The 21,751-nt window shown below is 40.6% G+C and overlaps 1 pseudogene; it reads right to left on the minus strand.

Annotated features, from left to right (window-relative positions):
• Positions 1–492: 492 nt before the first annotated feature.
• On the minus strand, positions 493–1,339 carry LOC122126299 (annotated as a pseudogene).
• Positions 1,340–21,751: the final 20,412 nt, after the last annotated feature.

The raw sequence follows: 21,751 nt of genomic DNA on the forward strand, positions 1-21,751 counted from the left end.
ATCAGGAGGCCCAGGGGTCTCATGTATGGTAGAGATGTGCAGGTGATTTGAGTTTCTGACCTTCCTGTTCTCCATGAGGCCTGAGCAGTGTGGAGGGCAACGAGGAGATGTCTTCTACAATAGCCACTGAAGTGAGGGAGGCAGAAGGTCAGCTGTTCCAATGGGCAGATGTGGAGAGGTTTCTAGAAGGGGATCAAGTCCCCTGCTTTGGGCAGGAGTATCAGTTATTTTTACAGAAAGCAACAGAGAAATTAATTTTCTTTTCTGACTACTGAAAAGTGGAAAGATGCTCAAGTTTACCATTTAAAGGAACAATAGACATTTCTAAAATCTCTGTCTAAACTTTGGTTTTCTTTAAAAAACACACAAAAAACCAGGTCATCACAAAAAGTAATGTAAGTGGAGGCTGTAGGCAGGTACTGTTCTGTCCGTGGCAGTCTTTTGTGTAAAGTAAGGCGTATTGGAGCTCTAATTTAACTGATGCAGTGGGGTCTACTGGCTATGCATGCCGAGGCAGTGCAAGTCGTCCGTGCCCTTGCTGTCGAAGCCTGGGAGGGGCTGACCATACTTGTCCACGCACCAACAGATGCCCCGCTTTCTGCCTTTGGAGGGGCGACACTGCTTCTTCTTATAAAATCCTTTCTTGTCGTAGTTGGGGATGTGCACACCCCTGGGACTCAGCACATTGGGGAACTTCAGGTGATTCAGGGTGTCTTGCATCTCTCTAAGGAAGGGACCATATTCTATCTCCAGTTTGGACTCCAAGGAGAAGGTCTGGGTGTCCGTGCTCTGGGACTCATAGTCGACTTTGTAGTGCTGGCTGTCCTTTGTGTGACCTTTCTTGATGGTGTCCAGCTTCGCGTGAATGGAATGGAACTTGGAGTCAGGCACCCTATGTGTGCTGGGAGGGGCATGGCTCTCCAAGCTCCCCATGCCTAGGTCCTCCTCTGACTCACTGAGGCAGAGGGCGCCAGCAGCAGGTAGGCGCTCAGCCGGCCAGGACGCTGGCATTGGCGCAGAACCCGCGGCCATCCAGCAGTGCCTGCAGTGGGCGTGGCTCGGTTGGTGGCAGCTGGCAGCTGAGCCCCTAGCTGCAGAGTTCTGTGTAGACACCTCAAGGCTGGCCCTCCCGCAGAGCACATGTCAGGCAGCTGCCACAGCCTGGCTCGCGCACCAGCTCGGCACACGCAGGCACTGCAAGCAGAGGCTCGCACTGGGCCAGCGCGATCCCATCACAGTGCTCGCATTGCAAGATGGGACCCTCGTCACCGGTGGCCTGAGGAGCAGGGCCAGGGCGGTGAGTAGAGCTGCCCTGAGCGCCGGGCGCCGCAGGAAGCATGGCGCCCATTGCAGGGGCCAACTGGAGTAAGCAGTTACTGGGTCAAGGCACGCAGTGTGAGATTGCAGGATCTGGAGAGCAACTACCGGTGCTCGGCGTGCAGCTGCCCAGCTTCCACCTCAGTACCTATAAGTTCTAATGTCACCCTTTTTCTGTCTTAGAGTAGTTTGGCTGATTTTAATGTAGTTAATCCATTTTGAGTTGATGTTAGTGCAAGCAGAGATCCACTTCCAGTTTTCTGGCTATTGATGTCCAGTTTTCCCAACACCAATAGTTGAAGAGGCTATGATGTCTGTGTATGTGTGGGGTGTGTGTGTGTGTGTGTGTGTGTGTGTGTGTGTGTGTGTGTGTGTGTCTGTGTCTGTGTCTGTCTGTCTGTGTGTCTGTGTCTGTGTCTGTGTGTGTCGGTCATGGGGCTTGAACTCTCGGCCTCGGAGCTACCCCTCAGCATTTCATCTCCAGGCTAGTACTTGAACCACAGTTCCACTTCCCATTTTCTTGTGGTTTATTGGAGCTAAGAGTCTCATCGACTTCCCTGGCCCTGCTGGCTTTCAACAACCATTCTCAGATCTCAGCCTTCTGATTAGCTAGATTAAAGGCATGAGCCACAGTCACCCGGCAAGGCTATGTTTTTTCCACATTACATCTTTCACTCTTTTGTCGAATATCAGATGATTGTAAGTATGTAGTTTTATTTCTGGGTCTTTTCATCTTTTTTAATACGTTTTTTTGTAAAAATAATGTACAAAGGGATTGCAGTTACATAAGGTAGGTAATGAGTTCATTTCCTCTCAAGCATTGATACTTCCTCCTTTGTTTTTCCCCTACCATCCCTACCCTTCCACCTCCACAACTACTCCTTTCCATCCCTCCTTCCCACTCCCTGCCTAAATTGTAAAGTTCGTTTTTGAACATAGTGTCTTGATCTCATTGTTAAAATGGGTCAAACTGTATCCCTAGTTAAGCATTTGGTTTTTTCCCTTCACCTCCCAAAGCTAGAGAAATGTACATACAAGATACAGGGCACCAACATCAAAGAAACAAAAAAACCCATATAAATTAGGTTACAAGATTGGGTGGAAGAATGATGACTGTTGACTTAATTTAATAAGTATTCTATAGTTTTTAATGGTAAGGTTTATTAACTCAAAGGGGGAGAAAAAACATTCAGAATAGTGGAATGTGGCTACTACTCATTTGATGTGTGTGGCTAGATTATGATTAATAAAAATATATCTATTAATTCCCAGTGGTAGACTGCTATGCTAACTGGGAGGAGACTTTGGTAATGCCAGGGGTTTGAATACTGGTAATGAAGCAGAATATGAGGGGAGAGCATTTGCTAAAGATGTAACTTCCTAGGCTCATACTAAATACATTGAAGTAGAATGCTAAGTGATGATCGACTGAGCACCAAATTTTATTTGTTGACTTTTTGTTTTGTGAAGTCCTGGGATTTGAACCTAGAGCCTGGGTGCTGTCCTTTAATTTTTTCTCAAGGCTAGTGCTCTACCAGTTGAACCACAGCTTCAAGTCCATAATTTTGGTGGTTAATTGGAGATGAGTCTTTCCAAATTTCCTCTTTGGGCTTGCTTCAAACGTGATCCTCAGGTATCGGCCTCCCGAGAAGCTCGCATTCCAGTTGTGAGCCACCAGAACCTGGCTAGAATCACATTTTAAAAGTATTCTCTAGGTGAATCAGATGTGTCTAGGTACTATGTGAGCATTTTGGTTCCAGTGGGTTATTTCAGATTTAGAATAACATCAGAATTTTTCTTCTTGTAACTCGCAGCATCCAATATCTATATAATTTATTCAGATCTTCATGTCTGATCTTTTTTTCTTCATTGTACCTTTTTATTCTTACTTCACAAGCAAGCACGTCAGTGATGTATTCCTTTTCTGAAGCAAGTTACATCCTTTCCCATCAATGAGGGATGTACTTGCTGCTCTTACTGCCTGGAGTACCTGCTTCTAGTTAATTGCATGGATGATGGCTCTCAGGTTAACTATCTCCTCCTCAGGAATATCTCCTCACATAACCGCTGTGAAGTTGTTGCCACAAAACTACCAATGTCATGTCTCTGATTTATAAAAATTATCATTATGATTTCTGGTTTTCTTTTCAGCATGAAATTGATGAGGAGAGAGCCACATTCACTTGTTTCTCCAACACCTATAATAGTGCCTGGTCCTTAGTGCTCAGGAGCCTTGCATAGGGATCAGCCTTCTCCAGCTCAATTTATCTTAGCTTCTGGTCAAGACAGCTCTTGAAGCTGATGTCTGGTGGCTAGCAGTCATTCCCTCTCATTCTTTGTGCCTTTCTGTGTTGCTGAGTCCGCCTCAGAGCAAGATCAGTGCCTGACACCTCTTTGCTGCTATGGAAAGATGGCTATGACATCATACAAGTTATGGGCATTGTTTTGTGAAACTGTGTGTGGAGACGCATCTCCACACAAGTTCTCCAAGGCAAGTGTCTCCCATGCCCAGGAGTCAATTCCACAACTCAGCATCCTAACTGTCACTTACTCCCTAATGCACTCAGTGTATATTCCCATTTCCATTAAAAAAAGAAAATTCAAGATATGCCTTTGATGATTTGTCATTGAATTACTGAAACAAAGTATATAATTTGGGGGCTGGGAAGGTGGTTAGTGGTAGAGTGCTTGCCTTGCATGCATGAGGCTCTGAGTTCGATTCCTCAGAACCACATAAGCAAAAAGAAAATAAGCTGAAAGTGGCCCTGTGGCTCAAGTGGTAGAGCGCTAGCCTTGAGCTGAAGAGCTGATGGATAGCACCCAGGCCCAGAGTTCAAGCTGACAACCGGACCCAAACAAAAGTATATAATTTTATGTATTTGTAAGTCTTTGTCCATCTCTCTTGAGCCCTTGGCATATTTCTATGTGTTTGCAACTTGGGAAGGGAAATAAGGTTTAATTCAGGATAGTCAAAAACATTTTGGGAGGGAATGCCAACTTTCCATCTGATGTTCTACAGATAGCCATCTTGTCACAGGAACTGAGTAGACTGTCATAGCATAAGAGGCTTGTCCTGACTTCTACTGACTTTCTTCTGGGGTCACAGAATGTGATCCTACTGCATACGTGTCGCTTGGCTACACTCGAGGGACCAGGTCTTCTCTGAAAATCTAATGGCATGGGGGTAAGAGAAACTAAAACTCAGAACCCAGCTTCCCACATCACTAGGATTACAGGCCTGAGTCTCATATACTAACTCATAACTGCCTTTTTATACATCGTGTAGCCTGTTTCATTATATTCACCTCATAGACAGATATACAAATATATGTTTTTATTTATCCATCTATTTATAATCAGTGTTATATCTAGAAACACAAAAATATATATTCATATAATTATAATCAAAGTTATATTACCACTTTCCCCAATAATATTTTACACTAATATTATGTGAAAACATACTTAAGATTGAAAAAGTTAAAAGCCCTTGTAGTATGAAAAATCATATTTGATCTTGCATATCATATAATATACTATATAAAATGTAATGAATATAACATGTATTTCCATATAACTGATTTAATTGCTCCCTGATTTTGTGTTTGTCGATCTATATAAGCCTTCTTTCTTCTATTGATGATGGCTTATACTTTCCAGTGTCGATATTTCTTATGTATTTTGTCAAATATATTCAGCCCTAAGTAGAATTTTTATGTTAATGGAGCCAAATTTTTCTTCAATATTTCCCAAAGCACAATGAATATGTATACAGACTTGAACTCACTGTTGGAAGAAAGTCCCACATACCACTATAAGTATTGTAGCATTTGTCCCAATTGACAGAACAGCTTTCTAGGTCATCTGATCTGGTATGTCCTAGATCTTTTTTAGCCACCTTATCACCCCATGCAGGCATGGCCTGGCTTCCTTGCAACTCCCTGTGCATTTAACCATTCCCTTTATATCCAATAGGCTCTCTTGTTCATCCCACTGTCACTCTGTTTTCCCACACACAGAACACATGTGCATGGTGCTTTACATTGTAGGTTGAAAAAAAAACACATTTAAGGCTCATGAATTATATAATATAACATAAACACTGACATTTTAATAACGTTAGAAAAATAACTAGAATGATCATTTTACAACAATCAGGACCAAAAAGAAATATAACGATTTTCTAAAGAAGGGGGGAAGCAATCTCTAAATCTGGATTGTCTTCTAAGTTGGCTTCAGACACAAATTCTGCCTCAGAGTCCTCAAAAGGATCTACTTCCTCATTAAAGGCAGTATTTTCTTCCCGAGTCTATGGAGGGACAGATCTTATTTCTCAATTGGAAATTGGATCCCCAGCAGAAGGACAGATTGGTCTGGATATTCTGTGAGGACAGATTCCCTTTCCTCAACTGAATCTAGACTTTGGACCTAACTTATTGGTTTTCTTGAACATAGACTGGGGTCATTTTCCATTAGCACATATTTACCCTGCACTCCAGGACCAAAACATTTTTTACTGGTTTGGATGTGATCTAGGTGAATTGTGAACATCAATGGAAGACATTCTGGATCATCTTCTTCCTTGGTGGTATGTGCAGGTACACCTACATCACATGTGGAGTTCAGAACCAGTGGGATGTCCACAGGACTCAAAACCTAGTTGGGCCTTTCTACACATTGAAAAAAGCCTCTATGTTCACATGCTTTCTGGAGTCCAGTTTTGGCTTCCAATCTCCATCAGTCACAATAGGCGACATCACTGATGGGTTCTTTATCTGGAGTTCAGCAGGAAGTTCTGTACAGTGACACAAAGATAAGAATGTAAATAGGTACAGGAGTCTTAGAGTAGACTCTAGAAGTTAAAGTGTGACTAAACTTCTATGAGGATTTAGTAGGAGAAGCTGTAGAACTTGAGTTTGGGCTGAACACTGATGAGAAGGTAGGGTGTTTCTAATGAGTGGTTATGTCCAAGTTCTTTTAAAAAGGGAACAGACATTACCCGGCATAGAACATCCATAAAAGGACATTTTGCCAAGCTGGGTAGTACAAAGGGCTCTTGGCAAAGCAGGCCCATCCCTTGAGACCTAGATTCCATCCCTACTCAAAAGCTCTAAGGCATCTAAACAAGGACTATTTACTCTTTTCCTTGGTCTCACGGGTCATGCATTGCTCCAGCTGGTCCAGAAGAATATGTAAGCAGAACAGCAAGTCTGAAGAGGGCATGTTGAGCTTGTCATACTGCGTAAGTTTTTTCAGGATGTCAAGTTTCTTATGCTCATAAAAATCATCAGGGTAGAAGTCCATCCAAATACTTAAGATGGAACAATTGATGCTGTGGGCAGACTGGTGACAAGGAAAATGAGAGTCTGCCCTCTCCATCCTGAGCCTTTTACCATAGACCCTTTGTGGCAGGACTAGAATGCTGGGAAGTGGAAAGAGACTCCTGGAAGCAGAATTCTCTTCACAACCCACTTCTAGAAATTTCTAATGCAACCCTCCAAAATTCTCCCTGTGATGGGCAGAGAAAGTTGTTTCCCCACTGTGTCTGACTTGCTACACACAACCCTCCCTGTCATCGAGGGATTGTGATCCATGCTGGCCTGGTCATAAACAGAAAACCCTGTCATAAAAATGGCTACAGCAGCGCTGAGCACAGGTGGCTCATGCCTGTAATCTTAGCTACTCAGGAGGCTGAGACCTGAAGATCCCAGTTCAAAGCAAATCTAGGCAGGAAAGTGTGTGAGACTCCTATCTCAATAATCCACTAGAAAACTAGAAGTGGCACTGTGACTGAAACAGTAGAGCACTCGCCTTGAGCTGAAGAGTGCAGGGACAGTGTACAGGTGCAGAGTTCAAACCACATGACCAACAAAAACAAAAGTGACTAAAGCGAAAAGAGCAGGTGTGTGGCTCACTTTGTAGAGCACCTACCTAAAATTCATGAAGCCCTGAGTTTAATTGCTAAGATTGAAAGGAGGAAAGAATATGAAGGAATGGAAGGAAGAAAAGAAGGAAGGGAAGAATTTTGATATAACCAAATACTGGAAAGATGTGAAGTATTAAATAAAGGTATCTAAAAGGCCAATTATAAAATGTGGAATTCAGGCTAAAATACATGAACAGTTTTGTTTTTCTGTAAAGTGATACTTACGTGCCTCTTTAGTTTAAAAGTAGTAAATGAGTTTGAAAAATGGAAAAGTTGTTAGAAATGAATCATTATATCTTATCACTTTTTTTTTTATGGTTTTATTCTTTATTTTCAGTTTTGCTATTTTCTTTTTTTTTTTTTTTTTTTTTTTTAAATTTTATTTTATTTTATTTGAGAACATACTGTACAGAGGGGTTACAATTACATGGGCAGGATAATGCATACATTTCTTACCAAGCATTGCATCCTCCTCCTTTGTTTACCCTTCACCTCCCTTCCCAGCCTCCCCCCTCCCTCCCACCCAATCATACCCCCCCTCCCCCCCCCCACCGACATTGTAAAGCTGGTTTTGACATGACATTTTGTACTTCTCATTGTTGCAACAGGTCCACCTGAATCCTTAAACGACTTGTTTGTCCCCGTCTCCTCCACAAGTTATACTGACATCAAATATAGTGAAAGCAGGGGTTACACTGTGGGGGAGGGACACACAAAGCAACAAAGAAATAATCTTATAAATGCATTAGAAACACATGCATGAAAGAAACAAAAACATTAAAATACATATTTGAGGTTTTGTTTTCCTAACATCACATTATCTGACTTTTTCTGCTTGACTCATACCTATACTAGATATTGCAAATAAGGGAAACCATGGGACCTATGTTTCTTTGGGCCTGGCTTACTTCACTTAATATAATTTTTTCCAAGCCTTTCCATTTCCTAACAAATGGGGCAATGTCATTCTTTCTGATGGAGGCATAGAATTCCATTGTGTATATATACCACATCTTCTTGATCCATTCATCTACTGAGGGGCATCTGGGTTGGTTCCATGTCTTAGCTATGGTAAATAATGCTGCAATAAACATAGTTGTGCTGGTAGCTTTAGTGTGGCCTTGTTTGTGATCATTTGGGTAAATGCCCAAAAGTGGGATTGCTGGGTCGTTGGGGAGCTCTATGTGGAGTCTTTTGAGGAACCTCCATACTGCTTTCCAAAGTGGTTGAACAAGTTTACATTCCCACCAACAATGAAGTAAGGTTCCTTTCTGTCCACATCCCCTCCAGCATCTGTTGTTGTTAGAGTTCTTGATTTTTGCTGTTCTAACTGGAGTGAGGTGATATCTCAGTGTTGTTTTGATTTGCATTTCTTTTATGGCTAGGGATGTTGAGCATTTCTTCATGTGTCTATTGGCCATCCTTCTTTCTTCTTCAGAGAAGCTTCTCTTTAAGTCTTTTGCCCACTTACTTATTGGGCAGTTGTTTCTTTGAGGATTTGTTGTTGGGTGGTTTAATTTTTTGAGTTCCAAGTATATTTTAGATATGAGACCCTTGTCCGTTGTATGGCTAGTAAAGATCTTCTCCCAGTCCGTGGGCTTTCTATTGATCTTGCTAGCTATGTCATTTGCCCTGCAGAAGCTCTGCAACCTTATACAATCCCATTTGTCCAGCCTTTCTTTGATTTGTTGTGTTTCCGGGTCTCTATTCAGAAAATTTCGGCCTGAGCCAAGGAGACCCAGGGTTTCTCCTATTCCATCCTGTAATGTTTTCAGAGTGTCTGCTTTGAGTTCAAGGTCTTTGATCCATTTGGAGTTGATTCTGGTGCAGGGTGATATATAAGGATCTAGCTTTAGTTTTCTACATGTAGTTAACCAGTTTTGCCAGCACCATTTACTGAAGAGGCTATCTGTCTTCCATTCTATTGTTTTAGCTCCCTTATCGAAGATTAGATGGCTATAGGTCTGTAGGTTCATTTCTGGGTTTTCAATTCTATTCCATTGGTCCTGAGGTCTGTTCTTATGCCAATACCAAGCTGTTTTGATTACTATGGCTTTATAGTAGAGTTTGAAATTTGGTATTGATATTCCTCCAGCAGTATTCTTTCCGTTGAGGAGCGTTTTTGCTATTCGGGGTCTTTTATTGTTCCATATGAATTTTTGGATTGCCTCTTCTATTTCCTTGAAGAATGAGGGTGGAATTTTGATAGGTATTGCGTTGAATTTGTAGATAGCCTTGGGCAGTATTGCCATTTTCACGATGTTAATCTTTCCAATCCAGGAGCATGGGAGGTTTTGCCATTTTTTAAGCTCTGTGTTGATTTCCTTTTTCAAGATTTTAAAGTTTTCATCATAGAGGTCCTTCACTTCTTTAGTTAAGTTAATTCCTAGGTATTTTATTTTTTGTGAGGCTATTACAAATGGAGTTGCTTTCCTAATTTCAGCCACACTTTTCTCATTGTTGGCATACAGAAAAGCCATTGATTTTTGGGGGTTAATTTTATAACCTGCTACTTTGCCAAAGTTTTGAATCAGCTTGAGTAATTTGGGAGTGGAGTCTATGGGATTCTTTAAATACAAGATCATGTCATCTGCAAAGAGGGAGAGTTTTATTTCTTCTTTCCCTATTTGGATCCCCTTTATGTCTGCATCTTGTCTTATTGCTGTAGCTAGGCATTCTAATACTAGATTGAAGAGAAGTGGAGAGAGTGGGCATCCTTGTCTTGTTCCTGAGTTAAGAGGAAATGGCTTTAGTTTTTCACCATTGAGTATAATGCTGGCTGTAGGTTTGTGATATACAGCCTTTATTGTATTGAGGAATGTTCCATGGATTCCTAATTTTTCCAAAACCTTCATCATAAAGGGGTGTTGGATCTTGTCAAATGCTTTTTCTGCGTCTATTGAGATAACCATGTGGTTCTTATTCTTGCTCCTGTTGATGTGATGAATAATATTAATTGATTTGCGTATATTGAACCAGCTTTGCATCCCTGAAATGAATCCTGTTTGATCGTGGTGTATGATTTTTTGGATGAATTGTTGAAGTCGATTGGCCAAAATTTTGTTGAGAAGTTTCGCATCAATGTTCATCAAAGAAATGGGTCTATAGTTCTCTTTCTTTGATGAGTCCCTACCTGGTTTTGGGATGAGGGTTATGATGGCTTCATAGAATGTGTTCGGTAGTGAGCTTTCTCTTTCAATTTCATTGAAGAGTTGGAGGAGAATTGGTGTGAGCTCTGCTTTGAAGGCCTTGTAAAATTCCGCTGTAAAACCATCTGGTCCTGGACTTTTCTTAGCTGGGAGGTCTCTTATTGCTGTTTCTATTTCAATGCTTGATATGGGCCTGTTAAGATAGTTTACCTCATCTTGGTTTAGTTTTGGCATGTCAATATTTGCTAGGAAGAGGTCCATTTCTGTCAAGTTCTCAAACTTATTAGCATAAAGTTTTGAGAAGTATTCCCTTATAATGTTCTGAATCTTGGTTGTTTCCGTGGTGATGTTTCCATTCTCATCTCTGAGTTTATTAATTTGGGTGTGTTCTCTTCTTTTTCTGATAAGATTTGTTAAGGGTCTGTCAATTTTGTTAAGTTTTTCGAAGAACCAACTCTTTGTTTTGTTGATTCTTTCTATAGTTTTTTTGGATTCTAATTCATTTAATTCTGATTTAATTTTGATTATTTCTTTCCGTCTACTGGATTGGGGTTTATCTTGCTGCTCTTTTTCAAGGAGGTTTAGATGTGTCATTAAATTGTTAGTTTCAGATCTCTCCAATTTGTTGATGTAGGAGCTCAGAGCTATAAACTTGCCTCTGAGTACTGCCTTTGCTGTGTCCCAGAGGAGCTGGTATTTTGTGTGTTCATTTTTGTTGAATAGCATGAACATTTGAATTTCCTTTCTAATCTCTTCCATGACCCACTCATGATTCAGCAGTGTGTTGTTCAGCCTCCATGTGATACCGGACTTTCTTTGGTGGCTTTTGGTGTTGAGTTCTAACTTTATTCCCTTGTGGTCAGAGAGAATGCAAGGTATAACTTCAATGTTTCTGAATTTAGACAAGTTTGCTTTGTGGCCTAAAATGTGGTCTATTTTAGAAAACGTTCCATGTGCTGCTGAGAAAAACGTGTATTCTGATGCTGCTGGGTGAAATGTTCGGTAAATGTCTGTTAAGTCTAGTTGATCTATGCAGCTGTTTAGATCTGCGGTTTCTCTGTTGAGTTTTTGCCGAGTTGATCTATCTAGTGGGGAGAGTGGTGTGTTAAAATCCCCAACGATTAATGTCTTTGGATCTATATGGGATTTGAGGGAAAGTAGTGTTTCTTTGATAAATTTGGGTGCTCCATTGTTTGGCGAATAGATATTTAGAATTGTAATATCCTCCTGAAGGAGAGATCCTTTAATTAGTATGTAGCGACCTTCTTTATCTCTTCTCACGAATTTTAATTTGAAGTCTATTTTATCTGATATTAGGATTGCAACTCCCGCCTGTTTATGCGGTCCGTTTGCTTGGTAGATTTTGTTCCAGCCTTTAACATTGAAAATGTGTTTGTTTTTATGGGCAAGATGTGACTCCTGCAGGCAGCAGATAGAAGGGTCTTGTTTTTTAATCCAACTAGACAGTCTATGTCGCTTAATTGGAGAGTTCAGTCCGTTAACATTAAGAGATAGGACTGAGAGGTATTTGGGAGTTCCTGCCATGTTATCTACCTTCTTGGGGGCTGCGAAAACTGGGTTCTTCCTATGGTTCTTGGATTCTCAGTTTGGGTGCAGTTTCTTGGCCTTTATTGCGGTCTTGTTGGTTTTCTATGTGTAGGACATCTTTAAGAATCTTTTGTAGGGCTGGTTTGGTGGAGATGTATTGTTTCAATTTTTCTTTGCTATGGAAGGTTTTTATTTGGCCTTCAGTTATGAAGGAGAGTTTAGCTGGGTACAGTATTCTTGGTTGATAGTTGTTTGTTTTTAGGGCATGGCATACATCATTCCAGGCTCTTCTTGCTTTGATTGTCTCTGCTGAGAAATCTGAGGTGATTCTAATTGGTTTCCCTTTATAAGTGATTACCCTTTTCTCCCTGACAGCTTTAAGGATCTTTTCCTTGTTCTGAGTTGATCCTGTGTGGATTATAATGTGACGGTGGGATGTCCTATTCTGGTCTGGTCTATTTGGGGTTCTAAAGGCTTCTTGTATCTGGACAGGCCTATCTTTTTGCATGTTTGGGAAGTTCTCTGCTAGGATCCTGTTAAACAGATTTCCTAGACCATTAACTTCTGTTTCTAGGTGTTCCTCTACACCCATTATCCTTAGATTAGGCCTTCTGATGGTGTCTTCCAGGTGTTGGATAGATCTATCATATTTCTTGGACTTGTCTTGGATGGTTGTATGTTCTTTCTCTATAATATCTAGGCTGTCTTCAATCCCTGAGATTCGATCTTCTGCATGGTCTAACCTGCTGTCAAGACTCTCTACTTTGTTTTTTATCTCTTTTCCTTCTAGTTGGTCAGCTTTGATGGCTTCAAGTTCTTTGTTGAAGCTCTGTTTTAGGTCTTGTATGAATTTCTTTACTTCCTTAATTTGGTGTTCAGTGTTTGTCCTCAAATCACTTAGTTGATTGGTTATGGTTTCTTTGGGCTCCCATTCCTTCTGTTGGGTTCCATTCAGCATTCCCTTTGTGGTCTCCCTGACTTCCTTCAGCTCTTTGTTAATGGATTCCATGAATGCCTTTAGTGATCTTTGTGTGTTCTCTACCTGGTCTCTCAATTCCTGTATTACTCTTTGATTAGCTTCCTCCCGTTCGTGGGATTCTTGCAGATCTCTTTGAGTGTTCTCAGCCTGCTCACGCCATTCCTCCCTTTCTCTTTGAGTATTCTCAAGTTGTTCACGCAAATCCTGTATCAGTTTTTGAGTAGCTTCCTCACGCTTATGATATTCCTGTATAAACTTCTGGGATGCCTCCTCTCTCTCCCTATCACGCTCATACAGAGTCCTTTGTACGTTGTCAAACTTTTCATTTATCATGTTTGCCACCAGTGTTTGTAGAGCTGTTTGGGAACTCTCCTCTGGATTATTCATTATCTGTTCTAACCCCTGATTATCAGGATTGGGAATTGAGATACCCGAATTTGCCATTTTTCTTGTGTTTTTCCGGCTTACTCTGCCCATTTGAGATGAAGATAGCACCAGTTTTGTGCTAGAACACTATCTTAAGGCAACCATCAACCAAAGTTTGCATTTGTACAGTCAATAGTCTACAGATACAATCTAGTTCAACAGATACATCTATTCGACATCAAACAACTATATGTTAACGAACTTCCAACCGCAGAGAAGAATTTGGAAAGCCAGAAATTATTAGGGTTAGGAAGAGATGTGGGTAAAAAATAGGAATAGATTGGTGTGGGGAGGCACAGGGAGAGTTAACTATGTCCTAATCACAATGCAGGAAATAGGTTGGGTAGGATGTAAGTAGAGAGAGAGAGAAAAAGAAGAAAGGGAAAGGGGAATGAAAAGAGACCAGAAAAAAAATAGAAACGTAAAAATTAATGTTATTTTAGAGATTAAAAGACCATCTATTTATAGAGGAATATGAATATGTTGAGAGAAAGGGAGGGACATAGAGGAGATGAGAAAAACTTTAAAAAAATGCTTAAAATATTGTATAGGTATAAAGTACTGCTATTAGTGAATTTAAGTCTCAGAGGTTTTGAATTGAGTAATAAGTTTGTGGATTAAGTGTGTACACAATGGGGGATAGGGTCTACTGGTTAACTACGGGTTTATCTGAGGGTGTGCAGGACAAGAGTTAAGTCACATAAAGATGAACAAAGAGGAAAAGATGGAAAGGATAGGAAAGTGAGAAGAAAAGATCAGAAGTTCAGTAGAGCTAGAAAAAAAAACAAAAAGATAATTAAGAATGAAAGAAAAAGAGAAAGAAGACAAGAAAAGAAAAGAAAACACACATTCACGTATTCTTAAAATAAAAATTATAAGAGGAGAAAAAAAAAAAAGTTAATGGAAAACAATTATTTTTTCAGAAGAGGCAAAAATTAAAGATTAATAAAAGTTTTAGAAAAGCAAAAAAATTTTTTTATATATATATAAGGTAACAAAAAACGAAAAAAAACAAAACAAGAAAAAGAAAAAAAGAAAAGAAGAAGAAGAAAAAAAAAGTTCTTTGATTTTTTTTTTTTTTTTTTGGGAGGGGTGGGAAGAGTCCTGTATCTCCCTTTTGTCTGTAACCAGAGTCTGGTTGGAGTCTCTGGTCAGCTTGAGGTCCTGTGGCTTGATTGGTTTCTTAAGTCAGTTTGTTGGAACAGGCAGGAAAATGCTCTGCTTTACCCAAGATTTTGAGATCCCCCTCCCAGGTTAGTTTACTGGGAGGGTGATCTGCTTTGAGAATCACAAAAGAGGGGGATGCAGTGATGAGGCTAGGTTCTGGGTAGAGTTGAGGCCTTTCAAGGAACAGTAGCTTTTCCCTGGGGCTATTTTGTGAAAAAAAACTCACAGCACCCAGCCTGGAGCCATTCTCAGGGTTTCTGTTTTTCAATTGATTGTGGTGGCTGCTAGAGGGAGGGGCAGCCTCTGGCTCTGGCCACCCAGCGAGGAGAACCACTCCAGTGGCTGGTGCCTGAGCTGGGCGACCCCTCCCTGGATGGAACTGAGTCTGTGAGGTCACCTCGCCGCCAAGTTCCTGTGACCTGCCAAATGACTAGCTCTATTCCAAGGCCTGAGCTGGAGCTAGCCGCTCCTCCGAGCTTTGTCGGTATCCAAGATGGAGATCACCGGTGCTGGGGGGGGAGGGGTGGCCTTCCCTCCTCTGCTCCCAGAGGAGTGAGGAAGTGGGGCTTCTACTCACGCGGAGTCTTGGATCTCAGGTCGTCTCTGGTCTGCAAAGTGCAGGATGAAGTTGTCCGCTCCTTGTCGGTTCTTGCTGGTGTTGAGTAGAATCCGCTCGTCCGCTGCGTCTGGCTCCTTCGTCCCGGACTGCGTCTCAGGTATGCCTCCGCGGCGGTGGTCGCCGCTGCGACCCTGCCGCCGCAGCGGCAGCTGCTCAGATGTTTCTGCTTGGCTTCCCCTCTCTTGACTAACTCTCTGTCCTGTGATGGCACACTTGGTGTGATTCTCTGGCTTGGGACTGTTCACTGGAACTCTGAAACTGTTTTCTATGCAAGAGCTTGTTCAGATTCCAGCTTCTCCTCCGCCATCTTCCCGGAACTCCTATCTTATCACTTTTTCTGCTACATTCACCACATACAAAATTGGAACAATGTTCATCATTTTAATTATTAATGTATTAATTTAATCTTTCATCTTTAGTGTATAGTCTATTGTGCACATCATTTGTTTGAACTCTTTTTTTTGTTTGTTTTTTGTCCATGATGGGTCCTGAACTCTGGGCCTGGGCACTGTCCCTCAGCTCTTCACCTCAAGGATATCACTTTACCACTTGAACCACAGTGCCACTTCTGGCTTTTCTGCTTATGTGGTACTGAGAAATCGAACCCAAAGGCTCATACATGCAAGGCAAGCACTCTACCACTTAGCCACCTTCCCAACCCTGAAATCTTTATTTTTTCCTGCAGACATAAGCTTGAATACAGGGCATGGGTGCTGTCCCAGAGCTTCTTTGCTCAAGTTTAGCACTCTGCCATACAAGATTAAACCATAGTGCCATTTCTTGTTTTTTAGTGGTTAATTGGAAATAGCAGTCTCATGGGAACTTTTCTGCCCAAGACTGGCTTTGAACCAACATCCTCATTTCTCAGCCTCCTGAGAAAGTAGGATTACAGGCGTGAGCCACCTGTACCCTTGTGCTCATTTATTTTCTTTTAAATGTTATATAAGTTTAGTTCCCCCACCCAAATACGTGCAAACTGAGATGCAAATTGGCTTTAAATAAACCACTACTTGAGGATGCTGAAATTACAAATGATGGCAAATTGTTTTTAACATTTTTTAATATGAGAAGCTTGAAATGAGGGCCTGATTGAAATCCCTATTCTCTTGTGCTCAAGGCTATCACTCTACTAGTTTGGCCCACAGGGCCCTTTTAGTTTCTTGGTAACCAGTTAATGAGATAATAGTCTCACAGACCTTCTTATCCAGGCTGTTATTAATCCTCGATTATCAGATCTCAGCCACCTGAGTTGTTATGATTACAGGCAAGAGAAACTGTCACCAGTTTTTTAAAAAGCAACAACAGATTACTTTAGGGGAGGATGGAGGAGGAGAAGCTAGAGGCTAAACAAGCTCTCACATAGAAAATAGTTGTAGTGTTCCACTGAAGAGTCCTAGGTCAGAGAATGACCAAGTGTGCCATCACAGTACAGTTTGGCCAGAGAAGGAAAATCCAGACAAGGAGACAGATCTGAGCACTTGCCATTAGCTGCAGCTGTGGTGGTGGCGGCAACGGCAGCAGCCTAGCCGCCAAAAGAACAACACAGAGTCTGGGACAATGGTGCCAGACACAGCAGGTGACCGGATTCTACTTAAAACCAGAAAGAACTGATAAGTAGCAGATATCTTCATCCTGCATATCACAGACCAGAGACAACCCAGGAACCAAGACTCCAGCATGAGTAGAATCCTGACATACTCACTCCTTCTTAGGGAACAGAGGAGGGAAGGCCACCCCTTACCATCCTCACCCCCGGAGACCTCCATATTTGATATTGAAAAGGCCCAGTTGAGCAGCAAGCTCCATCTCAGGCCTTGGAAAAAAAAACAAAAGAGTCATTTAGGAGGTCTCAGGCACCTGACCTGACCTGCCAGGCTCAGCTCCTCCCTGGGAAAAATCACCCAGCCCAGGCAGACAAAGCTCTGCCCCGAGGGGAGTGACTTTCTTCACTGGGTAAACAGAGCCAGAGGCTGCCCCTCCCTACAGCAGCCTAGACAATCAAGTGAAATTCAGTAAACATAAACCCTGATAATGGCTCTAGGCTAGGCTCTGTGAGTGTCTCAGAAGTTACCCCTCAGGGAAAAGCTGCAATTTGCTAAAAGGCCTCAATTCTACCCAGAACATAGCCTCATCACAGCATCTTCAAATTAGAGGAAACAGCCATCTCCCTCTTTTGTGAAACTCAAAGCAGATCTCCCTCTCATTGAACTATACTGGGAGGAGGATCACAAAATCCTGATCATTTTTCTGCCTGCTCCAACAAATTGACTTAAGAAACCAATCAAGCCACAGGCAAACCAAACACCACAAGCAGACTAAAGACTCCACCAAGAGACTGGTTACAGACACAGGGTGATACAGGTTCTTCCCATCTACTTCCCCCCCCCCCCCCGCAAAAAAAAAGAACTCTTTTTGGTACCTTTTTTAATTTTTAATTTTTTAAAAAAATTGTTTTCTATTCATTTTTTTCTCCCCTCCTAATTTTTATTTTAGGTGTATGTGTGTGTGAGTGTGCTTTGTTTAAATCTCTACTGACATTTTGGTCTTTTTATCTTTTTTTTTCTTTTTCATTCTTTTCATTTTTCTTCTGTTTCCTTGTTTTTGTGTGTGACTTATTTGCTGTTCTGCTCATCTTCAGATATATGCCCATTGTCAAATATTAGACCTTACCCCCATTGTATACACATTAATCAAGAATTTTATTACTCAGAACAAAACTTCTTAGCCTTAAATTCTGTAATAGCAGTATTATCTCTTTAGGCCTATATAATTTTTGAGAATTTTTATTTTTTAGTTTTTCATGTCTCCTTTCTATCCCTCCCCTCCTCTCATCGTATCTTTTTCTTCTCTCAATATCACCTTAAACTTAGATAATTTTTAAGATTCATTTATTAAACTTAAATATTTGTTTTTCCCATTTTTTCTTGTCTTTTTTTCTCTCTCCTACTATTCTGTCCAATCCATTTCCCTCTTTGAGATTAGAACTTGGTTAAATTCACTCTCCTTTTACCTCTCTACATTCTTCTAATCCTATTTTTCCTCACATTTGTCCCTAAATATAATAATTTCTGGTTTGCCAAATTCGTCCTTGCTGTTGTTAGCCCATTAATCCATAGTTGTTTGATGTTGAATAGATTGTATCTGTTGAACTAGATTATATCTGTGTCCTTTTGCCTGTGCAACTGCAGGACTTTGGTTGATGCATGCCTTCAAAAGTATTCTAGCAGAAAACTTTCATATCAAATGGGCAGAACAAGCCAGAAAAACACAAGAAAAATGAAAGTCCTGGTATCTCAACTCCCACTCATGATAACCAGTATTCCAGAGGAGAGTTCCCCAAAAGCTCAATAAATATTACTTGGAAACATGGTGAATGAACAGATAGAAAACCTGCAAAGGACTCAGTGTGAACATGATAGGGAGATAGAGGAAGCAAACCAAAGATCAATACAGTAATCTCATGAGCATGAGGAAGCTACTCAAAGATTGATACAGAAATGCATGAATAGGTTGAGAACACTCAAAGAGAAATAAAGGAATTGTGTGAGCAGGCTGAGAACCATCATAGAATTATAGGAATTGCATGAGCAGGCTGAAAACAGACAAAGAGAATGTCAGGAATTGCGTGAACAAGCTGAGAACAGTCAAAGAGAACTACAGGTATTGCATGAAAATGAGGAAGCTAATCAAAGAGTAACACTGGAATTGCAAGGGAGAGACGAGAATAAACAAAGTTCAATAGAGGCATTCATGGAATCCATAAACAGACAGTTGAAAGAATTCAGGGAGACCACAAAGGGAATGCTGAATGGAACCCGACAGAAGGAATGGGAGTATAAGGAAACCATAACCAAACAACTAAGTGATTTGAGAATAAGAACTGAACACCAAATTAAGGAAGTAAAGAAGTCCATTCAAGATCTAAAACAAAGCTCCAACAAAGAATTTGAAGTAATCAAAACCAAACAATTAGAAGGAAAATGAATAAAAAACAAAGAAGAAAGTCTTGACAGTAGGTTAGACCATGCAGAAGATCGAATCTCGGTAAATGAAGATAGCCTAGATATTATACAGAAACAATGTACAACTATCCATGACAAATCCAGAAAAATGATAGATATATTCAGCAATTGGAAGACACCATCAGAAAGCCTAATCTGAGAATAATGGGTGTAGAGGAGCACCTAGAAACAGAAGATAATGGTCTAGGAAATTTGTTTAACAGGATCCTAGCAGAGAAATTCCCAAACATGCAAAAGGATAGGTCTATTCAGATACAAGAAACGTTTAGAACCCCAAATTGACCAGACGAGAGCAGGACATCCCACCGTCACATTATAATATGCACAAGATCAATTCAGACCAAGGAAAAGATCCTTAAAGCTGTCAATGAGAAAAGATCAATCATCTATGAAGGGAAAACAATTAGAATAACTTCATTTTTTTCATCAGAGTAAATTAAAGCAAGAAGAGCCTGGAATGATGCATGCCATGACCTAAAGACAAAGTATGAACCAAGAATACTGTAAACAGCTAAATTCTCCTTCATAACCGAAGGTGAAATAAAAATCTTCCATAGAAAAGAAAAACTGAAAAAATATATATCTCCACCAAACCGGTCCTACAAAAGATACTTAAAGATGTCCTACACAGACAGAACGGACAAGATCACAATAAAGACAAAGAAATGGCACCCAAACTGAGAATCCAAAAACCATAGGAAGAACCAAGTTGAGGCAGCCCCCAAGAAGGCGGATAAAATGGCAGAAACTACCAAACACTTCTCAGTCCTTTCTCTCAATATTAACGGATTTAACTCTTCAATTAAGCGACATACACTGCCTAGTTGGATTAAAAAGCAACATCCTTCTATCTGCTGCCTTCAGGAATCACACCTTGCTCATAAAAACAAATACACTTTGAACATGAAAGTCTGGAACAAAATCTACCAAGCAAATGGCCCGTATAAACAGACAGGAATTGCAATCATAACATCAGATAAAATAGACTTCAAATTAAAATTAGTGAGAAGAGATAAAGAAGTTCACTACATACGAATTAAGAGATCTTTCTTTCAGGAGGATATTGCAATACTAAATACTATTCGCCAAACAATGGATCACCGAAATTTATCCAACAGATACTAATTTCCCCAAAATCTCAAATAGATCCAAAGATAAGAATTGTTGGGGACTTTAAAAGACCACTATCCACAATACATAGATCAACTCGAAAAAACTCAACAGAGAAACTGCAGATCAAAAGAACTGCCTAGATCAGCTAGATTTAACAGAAAACTACTGAATATTTCACCCAGTAGCATCAGAATACATTTTTTCTCACCATTACATGGAACATTTTCCAAATTAGACCACTTTTTTATTGTGAAAATACTGTACAGAGGGGTTACAATTACATGGGCAAGACAATGAGTACATTTCTGATAAAGCATTGTAGCCTCCTCCTTTGTTTCCCCTTCCCCTCCCATTCCTCCCCCCGTCCCACCACCCAACCCTCATCCCCCCCCACCAAAGTTGTAAAGTTCGTTTTTGACATAATGACTTGTATGTCTCGTTGCAATGGGTCCACCTATTTAAACGATTTGTTTTTTCCCTTCCCCTCCACAAATGATAACATCAAATACAGGGAAAGCAGGGGTTATTCAGTGGTGGAGACACATGTAAAGCAACAAAGAAATCATCTTATAAATGTGTTAGAAACAATTGCATGAAAGAAAAAAAATCATTTGAATAAATATCATAGGGTTCATTTCCCTAACATCAGCTTATCTGACCTTTTCTGCTTGACTCAGACTTATACAAGTTATTACAAATAGGGGAAGCCATGGGACCTAAGTGTCTTTGGGCCTGGCTTACTTCACTTAATATAATTTTTCCCAAGTCTTTCCATTTCCTAACAAATGGGGCAATGTCATTCTTTCTGATGGAGGCATAGAATTCCATTGTGTATATATACCACATTTTCTTGATCCATTCATCTACTGAGGGGCATCTGGGTTGGTTCTATATCTTAGCTATGGTAAATAAGGCTGCAATAAACATAGCTGTGTTGGTAACTTTCTTGTAGTTTTGTTTGTGAACATTTGGTTAAATGCCCCATAGTGGGATTGCTGGGTTATAGGGGAGCTCTATGTGGAGTCTTTTGAGGAACCTCCATACTACTTCCCAAAGTGGTTGTACAAGTTTATACTCCCACCAAAAATGCATTAAGGTTCCCTTCTGTCCACATGCCATCCAGCATCTGTTGTTATTAGAGTTCTTCATTCTAGCCATTCTAACTGCAGTGAGGTGGTATCTCAATGCTGTTTTAATTTGCATTTCTTTTATTGCTAGGGAGGTTGAGCATTTCTTCATGTGTCTATTGGCCATCCTTCGTTCCTATTCAGAGCAGTTTCTCTTTATGTCTTTAGCCCAATTATTTATTGGGCAGTTTTTTCTTTGAAGGTTTGTTGTTGGGGGGTTTAATTTTTTGAGTTGCAGGTATATTTTAGATATGAGACCCTTGTCTGTTATATGGCTAGTGAAGACCTTCTCCCAATCCGTGGGCTTTCTACTGATCTTGCTAGTTATGTCCTTTGCCATGCAGAAGCTTTGCAATTT

The sequence above is a fragment of the Dipodomys spectabilis genome, unplaced genomic scaffold (assembly GCF_019054845.1).
Source record: "Dipodomys spectabilis isolate Male_0828 unplaced genomic scaffold, ASM1905484v1 ptg000274l, whole genome shotgun sequence".
NCBI lineage: Eukaryota > Metazoa > Chordata > Mammalia > Rodentia > Heteromyidae > Dipodomys > Dipodomys spectabilis.